Here is a 21882-nt window from a genome sequence, read left to right as displayed (position 1 = left end):
ATATTATATGTATGGTATCTGCCATGCATTCAGCAGCAGGCTATGAAATACTAGATATACAGTCTCCCTATCTGAATTATTTCTTACATCTTATACCAGCAGAATGTGTTTATTCTTAATGCCTCTCTCTTCACATAGTATAGCAATTTTACTACTGTCTGTGATAAATGCCCATAATGCCCTATAAACTGCTTAGACTCTTGCACACACTGACCACAATCAGGCCTTATTATACCTGCTAACTTTAATTGCCATCTCAGTTTTCACCTCTCATGCCAAAGAAGGATGCTACCAACCAAGGTGGCAACATAAATGAGATGAGTCCTAAGTTTCTTTTCACCTGTTATATTCAATAATTGTAGTTTTAAAAGTAGCTCTCTAAAAATATGTTTTAAATTCAAGTTGGCTCTTCTTTTAATGTCTGGGTTACCTAAAACCATCTCTTCTGTTTGTTTGTTCCTTAACAAACTCCACCCAGTTGTTTCTCCAAAAACTTACATTAAGTTTTTGGTCTCCAAGCCAGATTATATGTCACTACCTGTTATGCATCCTGCAACTCCCTCACACATCCTAGGTTATGCTGGTCCCTGAGTTTTAATGGCCCTATTACTATAAAAGCTTTGACCACACTACATTATGACTTGTTGGCCATATTTCTGACCCACTCAGTTGTGTGCTTTTGAAGAAAGAAATAATGCCCTTTCCATATTCTCAGCCGCAGCATTAATTCAGTACTTAGTTTCTAGTGTGGGCTTTACAAATGCTAAGTGACTACATAGATTATTACTCCTTTTATTTCAGTGAAGTGGAAAAGATTATCAATAACAAGTCCCTACATTTGTTCATTCTCATCTCAACAAAATTTTGCATCTACTCCTATGATATTGGACTAGATAGTACAAATAGAATCCAGCAGCATGTTATGAGACTGTATTAATCCATTCTTGCATTGCTATAAAGAAATACCTGAGAATGGGTAATTTGTAAAGAGGTTTAATTGGCTCACGGATCTGCACGCTGTATAGTAAGCATAGCGGCTTCTGCTTCTGGGGAGGCTTCAGAAACCTTACAATCATGGCAGAAGGCAAAGGGGAAGCAGGCACATTTTACACAGCCAAAGCATGAGAAGAGAGAGATGAGGAAGATGCTACACACTTTTAAACAACCAATCCTCACAAGAACTCAGTATCACGAGAACAGCACCAAGAGGATGATGCTAAACCATTCATGAGAACTCCGCCCCATGATTCCATCAGGTCCCACCTCCAACACTGCAGACTACAATTTGGCATGAGATTTGGTGGGGATACAGATACAAATCATATCATCCCACCCGCGGCCCCTCCAAATATCATGTCCCCACACTGCAAAATACAATCATCCCTTCTCAACAGTTCCCCAAAGTCTTAACTCATTCCAACATTTACTCAAAAGTCTGAAGTCCAAACTCTCATCTGAGATAAAGAAAGTCACTTATAAGGCTGTAAGATAATAATTAAAAAAAAAAAAAAAGTTGGTTACCTCCAATATACAATGGGGATATAGCAATTCAGTAAATAATCCATCCCAAAAGAGAGAAATTGGCCAAAAGAAAAGGCCTACAGGCCCCACACAAATTCAAAACCCAGCAGGACAGTCATTAAATATTAAATAGGAAACTCTAAAATAATATTTGTCTGCATGTGCCACATCCAGGGCACACTTGTGCAAGGAGTGTGTTTCCAAAGCCTTGGGCAGCTCTGCCTCTGTGGCTTTCCGGGGTTCAGTCCCCGCAACTGCTCTCAAGGGCTGGTGTTGAGTGCCTGCAGCTTTTCCAGGTTCACGGGGCAAGCTGCTGGTAGATCTACCATTCTAGAGTATGGAGGATAGTAGCCCTCTAATTACAGCTCCACTAGGCAGTGTCCCAGTGGGGACTCTGTGTGGAGTCTCCCACCCCACATTTCCCTACCATGCTGCCCTAGTAGAGGTCCTCCATGAGGGCCCCAGCCCTGCAGCAACTTTCTGACTGGACATTCCAGCTCTTCCATACATAGTATAGTAACCTAGGCCGAGGCTTCCAAGACTCAACTCTTGGACTCTGCATACCTGCAGGTTTATCACCACATGAAAGCTGCAAAGACTTACAGTTTTGTACCCTCTGAAGCAGTGACCTGAGCTGTAGCTGGGCCCCTTTCAGTCACGGCTGGAGCTCGAGCTTCTGGGATAAAGGGAGCAACATTCTGAGGCTGTGCAGGACAATAGGGCCCTGGACACAGCCAACAGATCATTATATCCTTCTAGACCTCTGTGGGCCCATAAAGAGGGGCTGCTGTGAAGGTCACTGAAATGCCATCAAGGCCTTTCCCCCATTGTGTAAGTATTTGCCTTCCTTTTAGTTATGTGAATTTCTGTAGCCAGCTTGAATTTCTCCCCTGAAAATTGATTTTTCTTTTCTACCATGTGGCTGGGCTGCAAATTTTTCAAAGTTTTATACTCTGCTTGCTCTTTAAATATAAGTTCCAGTTTTATGTTATTTCTTTGCTCACACATATGAGCATAGGTTGTTAGAAGCAGGAGACACAAGATTCTCAAAAGTAGGAGGAAAAACTCCATGAACAAAGTCAGAAAACAAGAGATGAATGAGGGAAATATTTGCAACTCATATCTCACACGCACTACACACACACACATACACAGGCATGCATGTACACACACACACATATACATACTCATATATATAATACATGCATACATATATATCTTTATAATATATAAGTATATATAACTATGTATACACATACCTACATATAATTATAGTTACAGTAAATGTAATTATATATGTACATACATATAAATATTTATAACTCTGTATAATTTGGAAATAGCTCATCACAAGACCCCTAGCTCACTAGAAAAATAATGAGCAAAGCATGTGAACTCTTTACCAAAAAGAAAAAAAAAATGTCAACATATGGCTCTTAATCTTAGGAAAAAAATGTATCTTTCTTACATTAGCACAAATGCAAATGAAAATGAGATACTTTTTAATCAATTGGTTTGACAAAAATAAATTTGTCTGGTAACACACTGCATTGATGTCATTGCCTAAAGGCAGTTGAAGATCTAGCTGGTAGGAATGTGAGCAGTAGTGTAGTACAGTTTCTGATAAGGGCAACTTAGTAAAACCTTTCAAAATTAAAAATAGATACACCCTTTGATCTAATTTCTCATTTAAAGCCTTTTCTCATGTGTACCAGAAGATGATTGTATAAGAATATACATTGTAGTGATATCTTTTATTTCACAGGTTTGAACAGTCTAATTGTCCATTAGTGTAGAGCAGATTAAACAAAATATAGCACATCTATATATTGGAACTCCATGAGGGTTTAAAAATTAGGGCATGCTATATTACCACCATGGAGATAGATGTGATAGATAGACAGATAGAGAGATAGATAGATTGATAGATAGATAGATGGATAGATAGATAGATAGATAGATAGATAGATAGATAGATAAATTTGCCAAAGCAAAGTGCAGAAAAGTGCATTCTGCTGCTGACTGTATAAAATGTTTTAAAGAATCACATACATATAAACACAGATGTTGAGAATACATGGACTGTATATGGAAGGATGAAAAGAAAACTAATCACAGGAATTGTCCCCAGGATGGGCAAAAGGATGACTGGGTGACAGATGACACAAACAGATTAACTTTTCACTGTATACTCTGTTGTGCTTTTCAATTTTGTAGCATGTGTGTATATTAGCTAATGAAAATGAACAAAAACTACTTTAGAAATGTGAAGTAAAAACAAGAGACACTCCTTTTCTCCAACTCTTTTCAAACAAGTCAACAAACCAACAAACAAAATCCCTCCAATTATTCATATTGTCTTCTGTCTGCTTAGTTTTCATCCCCAAATTAAGAAAATATTTTTAAGTAGCTACTTCATGCCATACATTTTGTTCGACTTCAGGGACACAATAGTAAAAAGGGCCAAGGTCTGTGCTTTCATGGAGCTTGCCGTCTAATGGAGGAGAAAACTAACCTGGCACTAGTGGAACAGTCTGATAAGTTTATTAATACAGAATGCAAAGGACAATAGGGGAACCTTATAAAAAGGGCATCTTACATACATTTTGAATGCTATAAAGTTATCTCCAGAGAAAGTAACTTTTAAGCTAGAAAAGAAGGAATGGATCATGAAAATGAGTTCCATTCAAGGAAAAAATTACTGAAGTGTCAATAAGGGGTTTTAAAGAATTTGATAAGAGACATATATTTGAAAACAGACTGGAGAGAGGAAGACCAATTAGGAAATGATGGCAGATGGCAGCAATTCCATAAAAAGAAGATAATGATAGGAATTTTTTTTTTTTTTTTAGACAGGGCTTGGTGCTCTGTTGCCCAGGCTGAATTGGAGTAGCACAATTGTGGCTCACTGGATCCTTGACCTCCCTGGGCTCAGGTAATCCTCCCACCTCAGCCTCCTGAGTTTCTGGGAGTACACGTGCATGCCATCAGGCTGGCTAAATTGTTTGTATTTTTTTATTTTTGAAGAGATGGGTTTTTGCCTTGTTGCTCAGGCTCATCTCAAACTCCTGAGTTCAAGCCATCTGCCCACCTTAGCCTCCCACAGTGCTAGAATTACAGGCATGAGCCACCATTCTTGGCCAATAATGGGAATTTTAAAAGATGGGATAAATTGAATAGACTCAAAACATGTTGAGGAGTTTAGACACACAAGATTTGATAACTGGATTTTGGAGATGAGAAAAACAAAGGAGTTAAGAAAAATTCCAAATTTATCTGCTAAAGTAACAATATGATTATATATTCACTGAGATAAGGAACAAAGAAGAAAGACTAGACTTACAGAGAAAATCTTTGAATTCAACATTCTATACATTGAGTTTAGGGTATCTGAAAGATATCCCAGTGAAAATGTCCCATAAGCACTTGAATATACTAGTCTTCAGTTGCTAGAAGTATAGATGTGGAAATCATAACTATAAAAGCCAAAATTTAAGTCATGAAAGTAGATGCAATTGCTTCAGCAAAAGTTTACATAGAAAAAGAAGAGAACAAACTTTAAAGAAATGTCATAAAGGGTGGTACAATTGTGGAGTAAGAGTGAAATATACAAAACAAAGAATAGTGGAAATAAAAATTAGAGAATAAGGAGAGCATTAGTATCACAAAAGGCAACCCACAATACTTATATAAGTATTGTATACATGTCAAATATAGCTAAAAGAAAATATAATAAGCACTAAAAATTAGTCCATTGTATATTTTGAATAAGTGATTTTATCAATGAGTAATGGGTGCAGAATTCACACTGTGTCTGTTTGAGGAGTAAGAGAGAGTATTGAGATTCAGAAGACAGAGTGAGAGATATTTTGCAAGAAGTTTTCTGAGAGTGAAGGAAATGACAAACAACAGTAGCTATGAATAAACTTCCACAGTGAGTGGTCCGTGTTTGCCCTTCTTTGTTCTGCAACTAATTCCTCCATGCGTCTTCTATTCTAACTCTGAATTCCCTTCTCATTACTTCATTTAAGGGCCATGAGAAACTCATACTGGAATAGATAGATAGTGAACACAAGGAATTATAAAACAATGTGCATATATCCCTCTTTGAACAACTTGATGCATGTCAAAAATTAATTAACAGAAACTAGAAGAAGCTTTTATGAGAACATAACAAATGACTGATGAGGATAATTACATTAATAAATTATTAATTGCCTACTAAGTGGCAGATCTAATACTTAAAGATATATGAATAGAATGGTAATAAATTAAGTACATAGTGATGACAGATAGTAAGATAATATGTATATATATAGAGTCAGTCTTTTGAATCCTTAATATAATTATATGAAGTAGCTAAAGCTAATCAATTTGTATTATTCATATTACTACCAAACTATTGAAGTCAGGTTTTATACTCAGTAATTTATTAGCTCGAAAATCATGGTCTTCTGCTAATACTCTTTTGCTTCCTATGCCCTATTGGTGTCAGAATGATGGGAAGCGACATGTTTTATAGAGAGTACAATGAAAATACTGTATGAAGAACACACATAAAGTTGAACAGCTAGGCAGATTTCTTGAATGTGATGTTGAGAAATCTGGACTTTGTTTTCTAGGCAATGACGAGCCACCGAAGGGTTTTAGAGGGAGAAATAGATATAACAATGTTTACAATATAGAAAGATAATTCTTGGCATCTATGTCAAAGATAGAAGAGACTGGAGGTGGAAGGAAGAGTTGGAAGGTGATTTTAACAGTTTGGGTGAGAGTTCAAGAGAAGGGGCGAAATTACCATTAGCTGATACAAAAAGTTCAGGAAGAGGAGTATATTGTAGGAGGAGCATGAATTCTGTTTTTGTCACCTGGAATTTGATAAACCTCTGGCTATCTAGATGGAGATATGAAGACAGTGTATGAAAAGGTGGAGCTAGAACTCAAGAGAGCTGTATGGATTAGACATATTGATTTCAGTGTATTCAATAAAAAGGAATTAGAGAATGCAATACATAATAGTAAGTTAGAGTATCCAGGCTCTTACCCTTGTATTATTCCTTCTATTTTAATAATATGTGCTCCATTGAAAAATTTGTCACTATTATCAGGGATGATTTCCTCATCAGCACATTTTTAGAAGCACCCAAGACAGTACTTTCCATATATACAAGGTCAGTGACAATTTAAGAAAACTAAATTGAAGGTAGCAGTCAAAAAAATAAATTTGTAAAATTGAGTTCAGAAAGGATAAAAATCACTTGGTCTCTCAATAAATGTAGAAAAAAATTGATAAAATGCAAGACCCTTTTATGATAAAAATGAAGAATGTCAAAATAGTGTGCTACTGCATACAGGCAGATAATATATAAGAATGGAACAGAATAGTGAGTCCAGAAATAAACCCATGCATATATGGTCAACTGATCTTCAGCAGGAATGCCAATCTAATCTCCAGGAAATGAGGGCTACAAGTAAAAAAATAAAATATTAAAACCTAAAAAAAAAAAGAATACCAAGTTTCACAATGGATAAAGGATAATTTATTCAATAAATGGTATTGTAAAAATTGAATATTCACATGAAAAAGATGAAATTGGGCCCTTCTATCACACAAAAATCAACTCAAAATATATTAAACACTTAGATGTAAGATTCGAAACTATAAAACTATTAGAAGAAACACAGGGTAAAATTTCATGACATTGGTCTTAGCAATGGTTTTATGAATGTGACACCAAAAGCATGGGCAACCAAAGCAAAAATAGACAAGTGGGACTACAGCAAACTAAAATGCTTCTACAAATCAAAGGAAATTATCAATAGAGTGAAAAAGCAACCTACATGATGACAGGAAAGTTTTGCAAATCCTGTATCTGATAAAGGCTTAAACTCCAAAATATATAAGGGACTCAATAATAAAATAAGTAATAACTTGATTTAAAAATGGGCTAAAACCTTGAATACACATTTTTCCAAAAAAGACAAATGATTAACAGGTGTGAAAAGATGCTCAATATCACTAATAATTGAGGAAATACAAGTCAAAACCACAATGAGATATCATGTCGCACCTGTTAGGATGGCTATTATCAAAAAGAGAAAAAGTAAGTGTTGGTGAGGTTGTGGATAAATTGTTGCCCTTGTGCACCGTTGGGAGGGATGTAAACTGGTACAGTCACAGTGGAAAACTGTTTGATGATTCCTCAAAAAATAAAAACAGAACTACCATATAATTCAGCAATCCCATTCTGGGTATTTATCCAAAAGAACTGAAATTAGGATTTCTAAGAGACATTTTTTTCCATATTTATTTCAGTACTATTCACAATAGTCAAAATGTAAGACAACCTAGATGACTATCAACACATAAACGTATAAAAAATTTACTTTGGTATATGAATACAATAAAATACTATTCAGCCCTAGAAAAGAAGGAAAGCCTGCCATATGTGACAACATAGATTAAAGTAAGGACCTTGTACTAAGTGAAATAAGCCAATCGCAGAAGGACAAATACCACAATATTCCCCTTACATGAGATACCTAAAATTATCAGATTCAAGGTGGCAAACAATATAATTGTGGTTGCCAGGGCTGAGTGGTATGGGGAAACAAGAAGTTGCCAACCAATGGGCACAAAATGTCAGCTTTCCAAGATGAATAAATTCTTGATTTGTGCTGTGAGACATTGTGCCCATAGATAACAATGTTATATTGTATACTTAAAAATCTGTGAAGAGGGTAAATCTGATGCTAAGTGGTTTTACGATAATTAAAATTTAAAATAAATAAATAAATTCTAGAAAGTGACAGCTAAGCCACCAGAACACAAAGGCCTAAGAATGATATAATGGACTTTGGGTACTTGGGCTGGGGAAAAAGGGGAGGTAGTTGAGGGATAAAAGACTACATATCTGGTACAGTGTAAACTGCTTGGGTGACAGGTGCACTAAAATTTCAAAAATCACCACAAAAGAATTTATCCACATAACCAAAAACCACCTCTACCCCAAAAAACTATTGAAATAAAATTTTTTTTAAATCTCAAAAAATAGATAAATTTCAGGTAATTATTCTTCAGTATAACCCGGTATGACTTTTAAAAACATATTAATTAAATCTCATATGATTCATTCGGAATAGATTAGACTTATATATTGAGCATTGTTTATTTTATGTGTGCAGTCAGTATGTTTTAGAAGGGCAGTGAGTAACTTAACATGATCTCATGGTATCATTAGACATAGCAATGTTAATGTAACACATTACATTGTTACACAATATATAACACAACACATTGTTCACTGCAACTGCTGCCTACTGGGTTCAAATGATTCTCCTGCCTCAACCTCCCGAGTAGCTGGGATTACAGGCACCCACCACCATTCCCAGCTACTTTTTTTGTATTTTTAGTAGAGATGGGGTTTCATCATGTTGGCCAGGCTGGTTTTGAACTCCTGACCTCAAGTGATCCTCCTGCCTCGACCTCCCAAAGTGCTGGAATTACAGGTGTGAGCCACCATGCCCAGCCAATACATACATTAATGAAAGTGATGGAAGATTTCACCAAACAGTGAGAACATTTCTATTTTATTTATCAAACAATGAGAACATATTTCATTAAGAAAACTGGAACTTTTGGTTTCTACTTTGGTATGTATGGAGCTTAGAAGTTGCCATTCTGTGCTAATAACAAATGAGAAGCTGAACAAACAGAAAAATCCACAACTTTTCTTAGATTCGTCAGAGAAGTGAGGTTACAGGGCAAAACACTGCTTCAAAAATTAGCGAGAAAGGCAAATATAGAAAATCACAACTTACGTGAACAGAAATCCATGAAAACCTCCACTGGAAGCAGTGCTGGGGAAGGAAAACCTAAGCTGTAATTGACAAATTGCTGAAGGCTCAATCTGAACAAGTCTGAAAGTGAGACTTGTTCCAAAAAAGTCTAGAAAGGATTAGTCGTAGAGGCATACCCTTTCTTTTGCGAGTTTTACCTACATGAGCTCTACTACCTCCTCAGAGCAATTATCAAAGGAAAAAAAAATCTCATTTTCATCAGAGGGAGGGGAACTGTAGCCATTTCAAATACATCAGAACATTCTGTAACAAAGTCTGCCCTCAGGAGAAACTATTCTACCAGAACCTAATGTGCCAATGTTTATCAGAGCCTAACCCAGTTAGGGGAAGGGCAATATCTAACTTCAGCTTCCTCTAGTTCTCGTAGCACACTTTGGGAAATAGGGGACTCGAGAAGTGTTTGAAAGTTCACAGTCCAGGGATAGGGGTTCACCAAAAGACGGACATCTAATTATAAGACTTAAACATTTCCCTCCTTCCACGTCTTACTTTGCATTACTAAAGATATATTTACTGAAATTTCTTTTACCCATACATCAAGCTCATCTTTCAACATAAAAATTACAAGACATACTAAAGGCAAAAATGAAACAGAACAAACATCATAACAGAGTCAGATGTGATAGAAATGTTGTAACTGACAGTGACAGGTGCAGAGAAACTCTAGGCAGACAGGGGTGGGTCCCTGGCAAATCCCCACCTTTGAACCAAAAAGCCTGAAACTCGCAGTCCAAAGTGAGAACTTCCGTCCCTGTGTGTCCACTCTCTCCCAACTGGTTCTTTCTGAATAATGTCTTTTTATCAATCGAATGTTTCCTTTTCCAAAACTACCTATGGCCCACCTTGTCCCCATCCTGCGCCTATAAGACCCCAGACTGAGCCGGTAGAGGTTAGAAACAGCTGGACATCGGGAAGAAGCCCCTGGATGTTGGAGAGACATAGCTTGTCTTCAGAGACAATGGCTGGACATCAGAGAGAGGCGGCTTGACTTCAGGGGAGAGTGACTTCCGTTCCTGTCCCCTTTCCAGCTCCCTTCTCTGCTGAGAGCCACTTTCATCACTCAATAAAATTATCCACATTCACCACCTTCAACTCGTGCATGTGGCCTCATTCCTCTTGGGCACCAGACAAGAATTCAAGATGCACTGGGTGTGGATACCAAAAAAGACTGTCACACTGACCCTTTGCCCTTGCTGGCAGAAGGCAGCTGCCCCATGCGAGAAGGCAAAGGGCCCACTGAGCTGATAACACACTGCTGTCTGCGGATGGCAGAGCTAAGAGACCATTGTAACTCAGTCTCTGGGGTCTTGGGGTGGCAGGCGCCCTGACCTGGATGCTGCCATGAGCGTGCCTGGAGTTCACTTCTGCCAGCACCAAAGCAGCTGGTTCCTGCCCTTGTTTGTTTGCATGTTCTCACCCATGAGGGGTTGAGTGGGTGGGCTTAGTAAGTGATGCACCCCTGTCATGAGTCTTAGGAGGGGGTCAAGAAAATATCCTGCAATATAATTATGAGGCAAGGAATTTTTTAAGCTATGATTAATATGCAAATAACTTTAATGAAAAAAGTAGGTAATGTGAAAAATACAGATGGATAATGTGAGCAGAGAGATGAAAATTCTAAGAATTAAGGTCAAAAATGCCTTCAGTAAACTCATAATAGAGTGGACACAGCTGAGGAAAAAATCTCTGAACTTGAGGATATGACAATAAAAACTTCTAAACCTGAAAAGCAAAGATAAAAAAAGACTGAAAAAACCCACAACAAAACACAATATTCAAGAATTGTAGAATAACCAAAAAAGATCTAACAAGCATGTGATGGGAATACCAGAAGGAAAAGAAAGAAAGAAACAGAAGCAATATTTGAAGCAATAATGACTGAAAATTTCCCCACATTAATGTCGAAACCTCAGATCAAGGAAGCTCAGGGAACACCAAGCTGGATAAAAATCATTATACCTTTGTCTAAATCCACAGAATGTATAACACTTAGAATGTACCCTAATGTTAACAATGGACTTTGGGTGATATTGATGTATCAATGTAGGTACCAACTGAGTTCAGGATGTTTGTCAATAATGGGAGAGGTGGTGAGTGTGTGGGGACTGGGGACATATGGGAACCCTTTTTACTTTCTCCTTAGTTTTGCTGTGAACCTAAAATGGGTTATATAAAATAAAGTTTATTAATAACATAAACAACCTGCCATTTGCAAGTTTCAGTGCATTTTATTTAGCAGAAACACTGGACTAAAGGAATAACTGAGCTTTTTCTCTTTAACACAAAACCATATGCCTTCATATCAAATGTCCCCATGAATCCCTGTCACAAACTAATAGAATAATCATAAAATTATTGATATCATCTTAGCTGCATTGAAATTTTAAGCTTTCCTTTTCTTTCTCAACTATGCGCAAAAGAACATTTGTCTGTGCTAGAATTGGTTCCTGGATTTCAGATAAGTTAGTATGAGTAAAAGGAAAGCCTTAATCTTGAAAATTTGTAATAATCTATCATATACCAAGTAGTAACAATGAAAATTGTATGCTTCATCCTGGATTCTTTCCACATTCATTTCCAGACAGGACCCACAGCATACATCCTACATGTGATTTGTGAAAGGAAAAACTCCCTTTGTGCTCTCTAGGGCCTTCTCATCTCCTGTCAGGCTAGTGAACAAGATGAGTTTCTTTTTATAATGACAAGGCACAGAGATAATTTATCAACTGGAGAGCACAAACAATCCTTTATTCAGCAGTATGACAAAAGGTTATTTAGCTTCTGGCATCTACTATCATTCTTGCAAGAACTAGGCCCAAGAGCCAATACGATAATTAATACATTTCCAACATCTGGGCAATAAAACAATTTTTTATGAATGTTAAACAATGCCAATAGCAAATGAAAACCTCCCATTCTCATATTTATCTATCTGAACCTGTCACTGCAGAGCCAAACTCACCTGTGTTCTGGCTATAGAATGGGGATAGTGATGATATACCAGGAAGACACTACACAATTTGGAAAATCCATATTACTAAGTGTCATTTAATCATATGGGCAGTGATGATATCATCTGCTGAGCCTAATGGAGACTAACACTTGCCAAGAGTGCAGTAGTCAGTTAAATGGTCCAGGTGAGTGATATCAGTCATCACACTGAATAAGGGAACCAAATTTAAAGAAAGAGTTGAAGTCTCAGTTTCTCTACTTGTCCTCCAGCAGGCTTCTTCTATATTCATAAACAGAAAGAAAAATTGTGTTATGTGGAATTCTAAAATTTGGAAGATATTTAAATCCACCTTACATTCTGATCCTGCAAATGGAGAATTTACCTTGTACATTGCTCCATATGTAGATTCTTGTTACAGCCAAATGTGATTCCTATCAAATCTATTCCTGTGACTAAAACTGCTGTTCTGTGCACTGAAGCATACTCCATGTGCTTATCTCCTTCATATCCATTGAAATTGGATATTTCTCATAGTTTACAAGCAAATTCATTTTCCTGAAATTAACTCAGTGGTGCAAAAGACATCAAAACAATCAATTCACAATTCTATAGAACAAAATATACAATAATACTTTTAAAATTCAAACATGTAGTGTATGGACCTTATAGTTTCATATGGGTATAATTTTTGATGTTCTTAAATTAATCTAAGCATGTTGGCACTATTCTTATATAACTATGCTATTTAGTTACATATCCTGACTTATTGTTTGCCAGTGAAAAAAAAATCATTTAAAATCCATGAATATAGAAATACTATTTAAAATTTATTCATTTATTTTTTGAGACAGGGTCTCATTCCCTTCACCCTGGCTAGAGTGCAGTGTTTAGTGGCACAACATGGCTCACTGCAGCCTCAACTTCCCAAGCTCAGGTGACCCTCCCATCTCAGCCTCCTGAGTAGCTGAGACTATAGGCACACACCACCACACTCGGCTAATTTTTGTATTTTATGCAGAAACGGGGTTTCACTATGTTACCCAGGCTGGTCATGAACTAAATACCTTTTTGATATCAAAATTTGAAAAAATAAAAACAAATCTAGAAAGAGTAATGGGAACTATATATGGAAAAAAAAAATCAAATGAGATGCAAATCATTGAAAAATCCTTCAAAATATCTAAATGTTAAAAACATCAAGATGTGTTATACATATACTTACTTTGTAGCAACAAGTTTTGACTTGGAGCTGAATAGGTTATGTTAGAATTTTACTTAGAGCCTTACTTGTGGCAGTGGGTGGGTGGTGGGGAAGGAGACTTTATAACAATGAGATACTATTTGATGAACTTCAGGTTTCAAAATATTCTTAAATATAGACCCTGTAAGGAAGAAATTTGTATGTATTCCAGAAGTGCCATCTTTCTGATGGACTTGTGATGATGGAACTATGATGTGAAAATATCAAAAGAACATCAGGACGATGATGGAAACTTTTTGCATTATCAAAGAGAAGACACCTGATACAAATGGGCTGGTTGAGCTGGAGCAGCAGCGTCAGGGGTTAGAATGAGCAGTCAGACCAGGAAAAGAGTGCAGGCTGGGCTTGACCCCACTAGGAAACAACCTGCCTCCCTCAACTTCACCCTAGGGCTGTTAGCCCTAGAGAGGAGAGTTTGATATGACCGGAGAACTGTAATCCTTGAGAAGCAAACTGAAGAGCTGTGGACTTCTTTTTTAATGAGCAGGACAAAATCTCAAGGTTGCTAACTTGGGAGAAACTGGCAAATGACCCCCAGGACCAGCAGACAAAAAAGTTGCAGAGGGAAGGCAGGAGTAGAGGGCTCCAGAGAAGAACAACTATACAGCAAAAGGCACTTCCACGGGAAGAATCATGTACCTCTACCCCAACCTATTTTCTCCTGGCACTTCTAAGATGTAATCATGTTCCTGTAGATATACAACATGGAGAGCCTCGGGGATAGCGAAGATGACACAGGAAAACCTCCCTGGCTTACATTTTATTTTCCATGGTAGTTTCATGGTGTTCCAAACAAGATCAAGTGGAAAATAAAAGTCCTCGATGACATAAAATCACCTAAGACACAAAAGGATCTGTCAGAAAAAAATAATTACATGCATCATAATGTAATATATTAGCTCATTGATCAAATAGAATAGACATGTAGTAATACCTTTGTAACCTTGGCTGTAAAACAAAAGAATTGCTAATCATAACACTAAAACTTACAAGCCAAAATTACAAAGAGAAGAAGAAAAAGCCAAAGCAAAAATAAGAAAAGAGTTACAGGTTACAAATACTCTTAGCAGTGATATGTTAGCCACTAAAGGTAGACAAAAGAACCCTAAAATGGATCTTTCTTATAGGAGAAAACACCAAGTATTCAGTTGTCCTTAAGACAGAATTTACAACACATGAATTCTAATCACTACTATTTATTAGGTACCTGATATGTACTTCTCAATTAATGAGGTAGTATGTGGTGGCGTTAACATTACCCCTTTTTACAGTTGAGTAAACTGAGCTGTAGCTAAGTAAATTGTCCAGGGTCACAAAACTGCATGTTTAATAGAGGAGCCAGAAGTTAAACCCAGATACGTTGCTTCAAAGCCAATGTCTTCCCTAATACCAATGCCTGTTTGCATTTTTTCATATTCTAACAACTGTCAGGAAAAGTGGGTCATATTTAGAATAATGTAATACCGATAGTCACGATTAAATCATTTTTAGAATGTAGGCAGGAATATATATGTACACACACACACACACACACACACACATACTATTTGGGAAAGTAAGGAAAGATGTACTGCATTTTGAAATAATTTCATCAATACAACATATAAAAAATTTCTACATTTACATAAATAACTATTACCTGAAAACAATCACAAAGACAAATGATTAATTGCTAATTTGCTGAAGACCACGTACTATGGTGGACATACTAAGTGAAATCATAATTATTTCAATAGCAATCATAGAATTCAAATATATTCTCTCTTATTGGGCATTAGTAATGACCATAAGAAATGAAAATTTCCATTCAAAAACAAAACAATCCAGTTAAGAAGAGAGAGCTAATTGTGCTATCATTTTTTAAATTTTAATTGGATGGATTTAATTGTCCTTTACAGACCATGAAAAGATTCCTCAACCAATTCCTCCACTCTCAGTGTGACAAAATGTTAAGGGTGGTTCTTGGTTCCACCTTCCATTCAAAAGCATAGATTTGTGTGGTCCAGAATAGAGTAAACCTGAAGTTAATTCTTCCTGATCAGCAGCAAACATGTATTTATTCCCTACAGCAGAAGTGAAAAAATTTAATCCAAAATAATTATTTTCCTGCAGCGAAGTGTGAAGTAGCAAGTGTTCAGGGACCCAACCCTACTTCAAAATCTCGGTTTCTGCCTGAAGTGAGAAGGGTTTGGGGGTAAAGAAGAATAAGGATGAAAAAGAATACTGCACATTAAGGCAAGACACCTACACAATCATTTGAAAAACCAAGTGTTACAATTAAGTTTGAATGTACAACCTGTGACATTCTTTTTCATTTTGACCTTTCTTTTAAAAACTAGAGTCTCCTCCTTAAAAAGTTTTTCTGAACACTACACAGTTAATGACACAACTGAAAATATAGCATAATGCAGTAGTTCTTGATCATTTTGTGATAGGGACCTCTTGGCAATCTGGTGAACCAAGTCCTTGTCCCAGAATATTTTAAAATTCATTAAAAATAAACAAATATAGAATTCTGATGGAACCAATAATATTGTTAACAATTTTTGACTAAATGTAATATGGGTATTTATGTGTCTCTTAGCACATTCTGTAATAAAACATAGAAGCAGGTCTAATAGCTACCATAATTTCAAGGTAGGGATGCGTAAAAATAATATTTTAAAATGTCTGTAACAACTGTAAAATGATATGAAATATTTGTGTTTTCTGTAAGTGTTGAAGTCACAATTATAGCTAGTTACTAGTGTGGTGTGTTGTCTAAATTCATAATTAAGGGAAATGTTACATTTCAGCAAAGGACTATGAATTTGTCCAAGAAATATTCACAGTTAAAAAAACTAAAATAATGTGATGGTAAAATCAGTTAAATCTAAAAGTTGCAGAAAGTTTCACTCAACCTCATTTCATTAAAATCTGAAAAATATAGACTCTAACAGGAAGACATTTCCTAGGTATAAAATGGTAACCCTCAGCTTTAGTATGTCGAACTAGAAGCACTCCAACTTCTTTTCTCTGGTAAGTATGTTTTTAAGAGGATAGAAAATTCCTTTTGCCAAAGGAAAAAATAGCAAACAACATTTTGAAAATAAAAGGTATAGTTAATAACATGGTCAAAGTTCAAGGTTTATCAGGAACACTAAGCAAAAATGTATATTTTCATTATATTCACTGATTTATTTATAAATATTTACCTAGTGCCCACTTATGCCAGTGGTTTTAGAAATATGTGGTATCAGCTGTTGAAAGTATTACTTGTTCATTTGTTCATTAATTAAAAATATATACATACAAATTCTGTAATGGGCAAATTATTATTTTGGGTGTTGTACAGCAATGAGCAATATACATATAGTTCTTTATCCCATAAAGCCTCTATTATAGCAGATGAGAAAGACTTCAAACAGGTAGTTATTTAAGTCATTATTTAATTGTGCTAAATTCAGTGATAGGAATCGACTGCCCATGAGAGTTAGGATAACAAGAAGATCCTGAATGGTCAGGAAGGTCTTCTGAGGAAGTGACATTTTCACCAAGCTTTGAAGAATAGTTTAGGTAATGGGAGATGAGGTAGGGTACAATGGATGCAGAGAACATTCAAGGTGGAGGTAATGGAATGTGTCAAAGTTCTCATATAGAGCTTTGGCACCAAGTATACCAAGGAACAGTATACAAGGAGCTTGATATACTGAAAGACCCTTAGGAGAAGAGTGGTACAGAATATCAGAGTTCTCTGGAGAGCAGGCAGATATTAAATTCTAAATGGCATCATAGGCTATATTAAACACATGGTCCCTAATTTAAGAATTATAGGAAGCCAATGCAGAATTTTAAGTAAGGCAGTGGCATGATATAAATCTCTGTTCTCAAAAGTTCGCTTTGGCTGCAATGCAGCTCCTGGATTCCATGCAGGGAGTTCCATTACGATCTGCCAAAGCTCTAAGCCAGGTAGGGGTTAAAGTGACTTGAATTCAGGTTACGGCAATGGAAACTGGAACTAGGATAATTCAAGGAGTGTTCATAAATTAAAAGCGATGTCTTAATAAAGAGGATGAAAACGCTGGGCATCCAGAGTAAGTCTCTGTTTCCTGACTCAGGCAATAGTTGAAGAGGGATATCATTTACTGAGACACAGAATGGAAGAGGAAGTTTGGATGTGAAGAAGTCCATGTGTGTCGGGTGGGGGAAGGGCATATTTTGTTCAATTATAGACTTGTTAAACTTGAGGTGTTTATGAGACAGTCAACTGTAGATATCAAACAAGCTGTGAAATCTCTGGATCTGCTCTTTCGATTTGAGGCCTTAATTGTAAATATTTATTTAGGAGTTTTTCGTCTTGAGGAAGTCCAACACGAATAGACTTAAGAAGACAAGCCTGCAGGGAAAGAAGAAATGGGAATGGTAGGAAGAAAAGTTAAGGGAAAGAGAAAGTGGTCAATGGAGGTGAAATATTGCTGAGAGATCGCCAGTGAAGAGGACTGAAAGATGATGAATGGTGACATCAAGTGCTGAAAAAGTCTATTTTCATGGGGAGTTCGTGTGAAACCAGATTGGAATGGGTTGAAGAGTGAAAGAGAAAAGAGGACATGGAAATCTTGGGTATAAACAAGTCTTTCTTAACCTTGGTCTGTGAATGCAGTAGACGAGTGTGGATAGCAGATGTGAGGTTGAGATTTCAAGGGTCTTCATACTATCAAAATATTTTAATTGAAAGATATGTGCTTAGCAAACTCTATTTTTCCTCTTTTTAGGTTAGATTTTGAATTATTGAAGTTTAAAATGTAAATTTGAAGTAAATTCAATGTGGGGGGGGATTAAAAACACTATTTCTGAAAATGCTAAAGCACACATATGAGCTATCAGTTTAGAATCTCAGAATGTATTCCACCACATACATTTCCTCATTAATTCACCAAATGCTGTATACATATGCTGCAGATAGTGTATAAATAAGCAAGTGTGTGGATTACACTCAATAACTAGGACCAGCATTCCCGATAGCCTGCAGATAAAAATTCTGAAGGAGTGTGCCTACAGTGGTTCAATGAAACAGAAACAAAGATAAAAATTGTATGGACCATTGACATTTTTCTAAATCTTCTGAAGAGAGGCATTATTTGTAACTAAAGTTGATTATATTTCTCATCATCAAGATTAATTGGCAGTTTATGACACATATGTGCCATTATAAACCTCCTAATTATCAGATTTCTGATGTTGCTATTTTCCTATCTTTTTACCAATAACTAGTGTGTGTTATTTCTTCTCTTCAGCGAGCAAAAGAAGCAAAGTGCTTTAAATAGAAGATAATAAGAAAAGAAAATCCCTGTCAGGGTTCCCTTCTAGTTATGCATACAGAATTTCCCATAAAAGATATTATATATAATGCAAAAATTACCATCGAGTATCAGATTTACAGTGCTACACCCTGTAGCACCTTTGGAAATGGAGTTAAGTCTTTCAGGATAACTAGAGACTGGTAAACCAACAAATTAACAAACTATCTTCAGATGGTCTCAAAAAGATAATATGATTCCTACAAAGTGACAAGCATTCCCAGGGAGAATTGCAGGCACTAGGGATGTCTGGTCTATAACAGCTTAGTAGGCCAAATTTATCAACAATCTTTTAAGTGAAAAACAAAACATTTAATTTAAAAAGTAAAATCTTCTACAAATGATTTTATATAAAACATATTTATAGGAATCTTTCTCATGGACAACTTCATTTTTATAAATTATCAGATGTCAAGAATAAGCCTTTGCACATTATCTCATGCTGTTCAGTGTTTGGCTTGAAGCCCAGAAGAGGGTCATGCCTTTATGATGACGGAAAATGCAACTATAAAACACCCAAGGGATTTAGAACATGCTGCTGAGCCCTGAGAAAATGAGGTTCCCACACTGCTTTGCACACAGTAGGCACTCAGCAAATATTTGCTCAAAGATTTGTTTTGTTTCCATATTGCAGAATTCTTATATATTTACTTAGTAGATGTTAACTAAGAGTCTTAGTCTTCAAGTAATTGGATATGGTACTTAATACTTGTGAGGTCAGGTTAGTCATTCAACGTCCTTAAGTGTCAGTTTCCTTATTTGTAAAATAGGGTTAAATACACACACACACACACACACAAAAAAAAAAAAAAAAACATGCCATATACATACATCTATATGTCATGTTAATTGTGGGGAAAAAAGAAGATACTATGAATAAGGCTTTATAAGTTGCAAAAGGGCTATAAAATTACATATATAATTCATAAACAAAATGTGATTCATATATAATTCAACTTTAGTTTATGTAACTACAATGAACAGCAATTCAAATATAAGTCTTTCAAGACTAGGAAGTGCATTTTACCTGCTGCTGCTAGCCTGATCATTGCTTCCTCTGAATATTTTAACATCAAACCCCTTTGTGAAGGTTATATAGGAACTTAAAAGTATTGCCAGGGGAGGGGACGTCGATTAAAATTCAGTGATTTGTGCAGTTTGCTATTTCTCTTTCCCAGTTGCTCTACACTTAATATTTATATGCTGAATCAAATTATTAATACATGTCTTGCAGTGCCTAATTTCATATAACAAGTATTCCTACATATACTTTTCAGTATAAAGAATAAGTTTACATGTTAGTTGAAACATACACACATACATGCACACATATAAGTGAACTTGAAACATGTGTGCTCATGAAGAAAACATTAGCTAGAAAACTATATATCCCTTCTGTGAAAAATGAAATTCTGGCAACATCAGAACTATAGCTCATATTCTCTGGAAGCATTTATTACATACATAGCTTGACACAGCACAAACCTCAAATCAACCTAATTTGTGTCATCTAAGAGTTCACACACGAATAAAGGTATCACATTTCATTGAAATTACTCCTTTAGACCTGAAGATTTATTTATATACTTTGGAGATTTGGTATCGTAAGATCCTCTCTTACTGTCTCTAGGAAAATTGCCAAGAACTAGAATTTGATGTTCATGGCCAAAAAATTAATAATCACTTCTGAATATTGAAAAGTAGAATATCCACTCTTGATAATAGAGTTGATTGTTATCAAAATGAACTACTTACCACTTGAAATGTCTACTCTTGTAAAAATATTTGTGGAAAAAATTATTACAGTGTGACTTAACATATAGAGTCATAAGTGTCTAGCAACCTCAAAGTCTAGGTCATGACAAGCATTATTAAATCAAGCACGAGTGAGCAGACACCATGTAAGGATCTGCCATGTACTTGAAAACTGTGAGTACTCAGACACTGCCTTATTATTATAAGAACATGACTGTACCAAGATATGTGGGTGGGCTAGGCAGGCTAACAACTTGGAATCTTTCCAACCAATATTCTTTAAATAATTGTTCAGCATTTATTTAATAAGAAAGGGAAAAACCAATTCCCTTTTGATAAAAATCGTCTGTCTATATCTATTCTTTACATTATGAAATGTTTGTACATTCACTGAACATAAAAATAGAATTTATAGAATTTTATATATAGAAATTCTATATGTAGAGAGTTCTATATTTTATAAATAATTCTAATATATATAATTATAAATTTATTTACATAATTATCTGCTCCTTCACATTTTCCTTCCATCTCTCAAAACTGGACAAAAATCTGTTACTCCAAATCACTAACAACAATAGTAACATAAATGGTATGTAGTAAAGAGAACTACTGCATTATGATAAAGAATTTCTAAGTGGGAAGTAGATAAAGTCTCTGGGACTTTAAGTTTTGTTTTTATTTAGATGTTTGCTTATCAAAATTTGCTAGGTTCTTACAAAGTAATTGTTACTGGATGCTATGAAAGTCTGAGAGATAAGCCTTCGGAGGTCATCCAATTACCCGTTTAAAACTATGAGATATGCTTTTAAGTGGGAGCTGAACAATGAGAACATATGGACACATGAAGGGGAACAACACACACTGGAACCTGTTGGAGGATTGCCAGGGGAGGGAGAACATCAGGATAAATAGCTAATGCATGCAGGGCTTAATACCTAGATGATGGGTTGATAGGTGCAGCAAACCACATGGCACTATGTAACAAACCTGCACGTCCTGCACATGTATCTTGAATTTAAAATAAAATAAAAATTAACAAAATAAATAAATAAAACTCTGAGATATCTTGGAAAAAGATAAACAAACCTGGAGGATGTCAATTGGGAAGATACTAACACAGTCATTTGATTACCATAAAAACCCAGTAGTTATTTTTTTTAGTGTCTACCACGTGCAAGCATTGTGTTAGGTGC

At 35.9% G+C, this 21882-nt stretch overlaps 1 protein-coding gene across 15 annotated transcripts in view; it reads right to left on the bottom strand.

The window, feature by feature from the left end:
* Nucleotides 1–21882, bottom strand: part of LOC105490003 (neuroligin 1) — a 926407-nt gene that overhangs the window by 788364 nt on the left and 116161 nt on the right. Inside the window, exon 1 of one of the 15 annotated variants that reach the window (XM_071091254.1) lies at nucleotides 9343–13445. The exons of the other annotated variants lie outside the window; for them this stretch is intronic. The gene's annotated coding sequence lies outside the window, so the exon portion shown is untranslated. Of the gene's footprint in view, nucleotides 1–9342; nucleotides 13446–21882 lie in introns of those variants that run through there. 15 annotated transcript variants of the gene reach the window in all.

This window comes from Macaca nemestrina, chromosome 2 (genome assembly GCF_043159975.1).
Source record: "Macaca nemestrina isolate mMacNem1 chromosome 2, mMacNem.hap1, whole genome shotgun sequence".
Lineage (NCBI taxonomy): Eukaryota > Metazoa > Chordata > Mammalia > Primates > Cercopithecidae > Macaca > Macaca nemestrina.
Note: the sequence above shows the minus strand (reverse complement) of the source record. Positions and strands in the feature narration are given on the sequence as shown.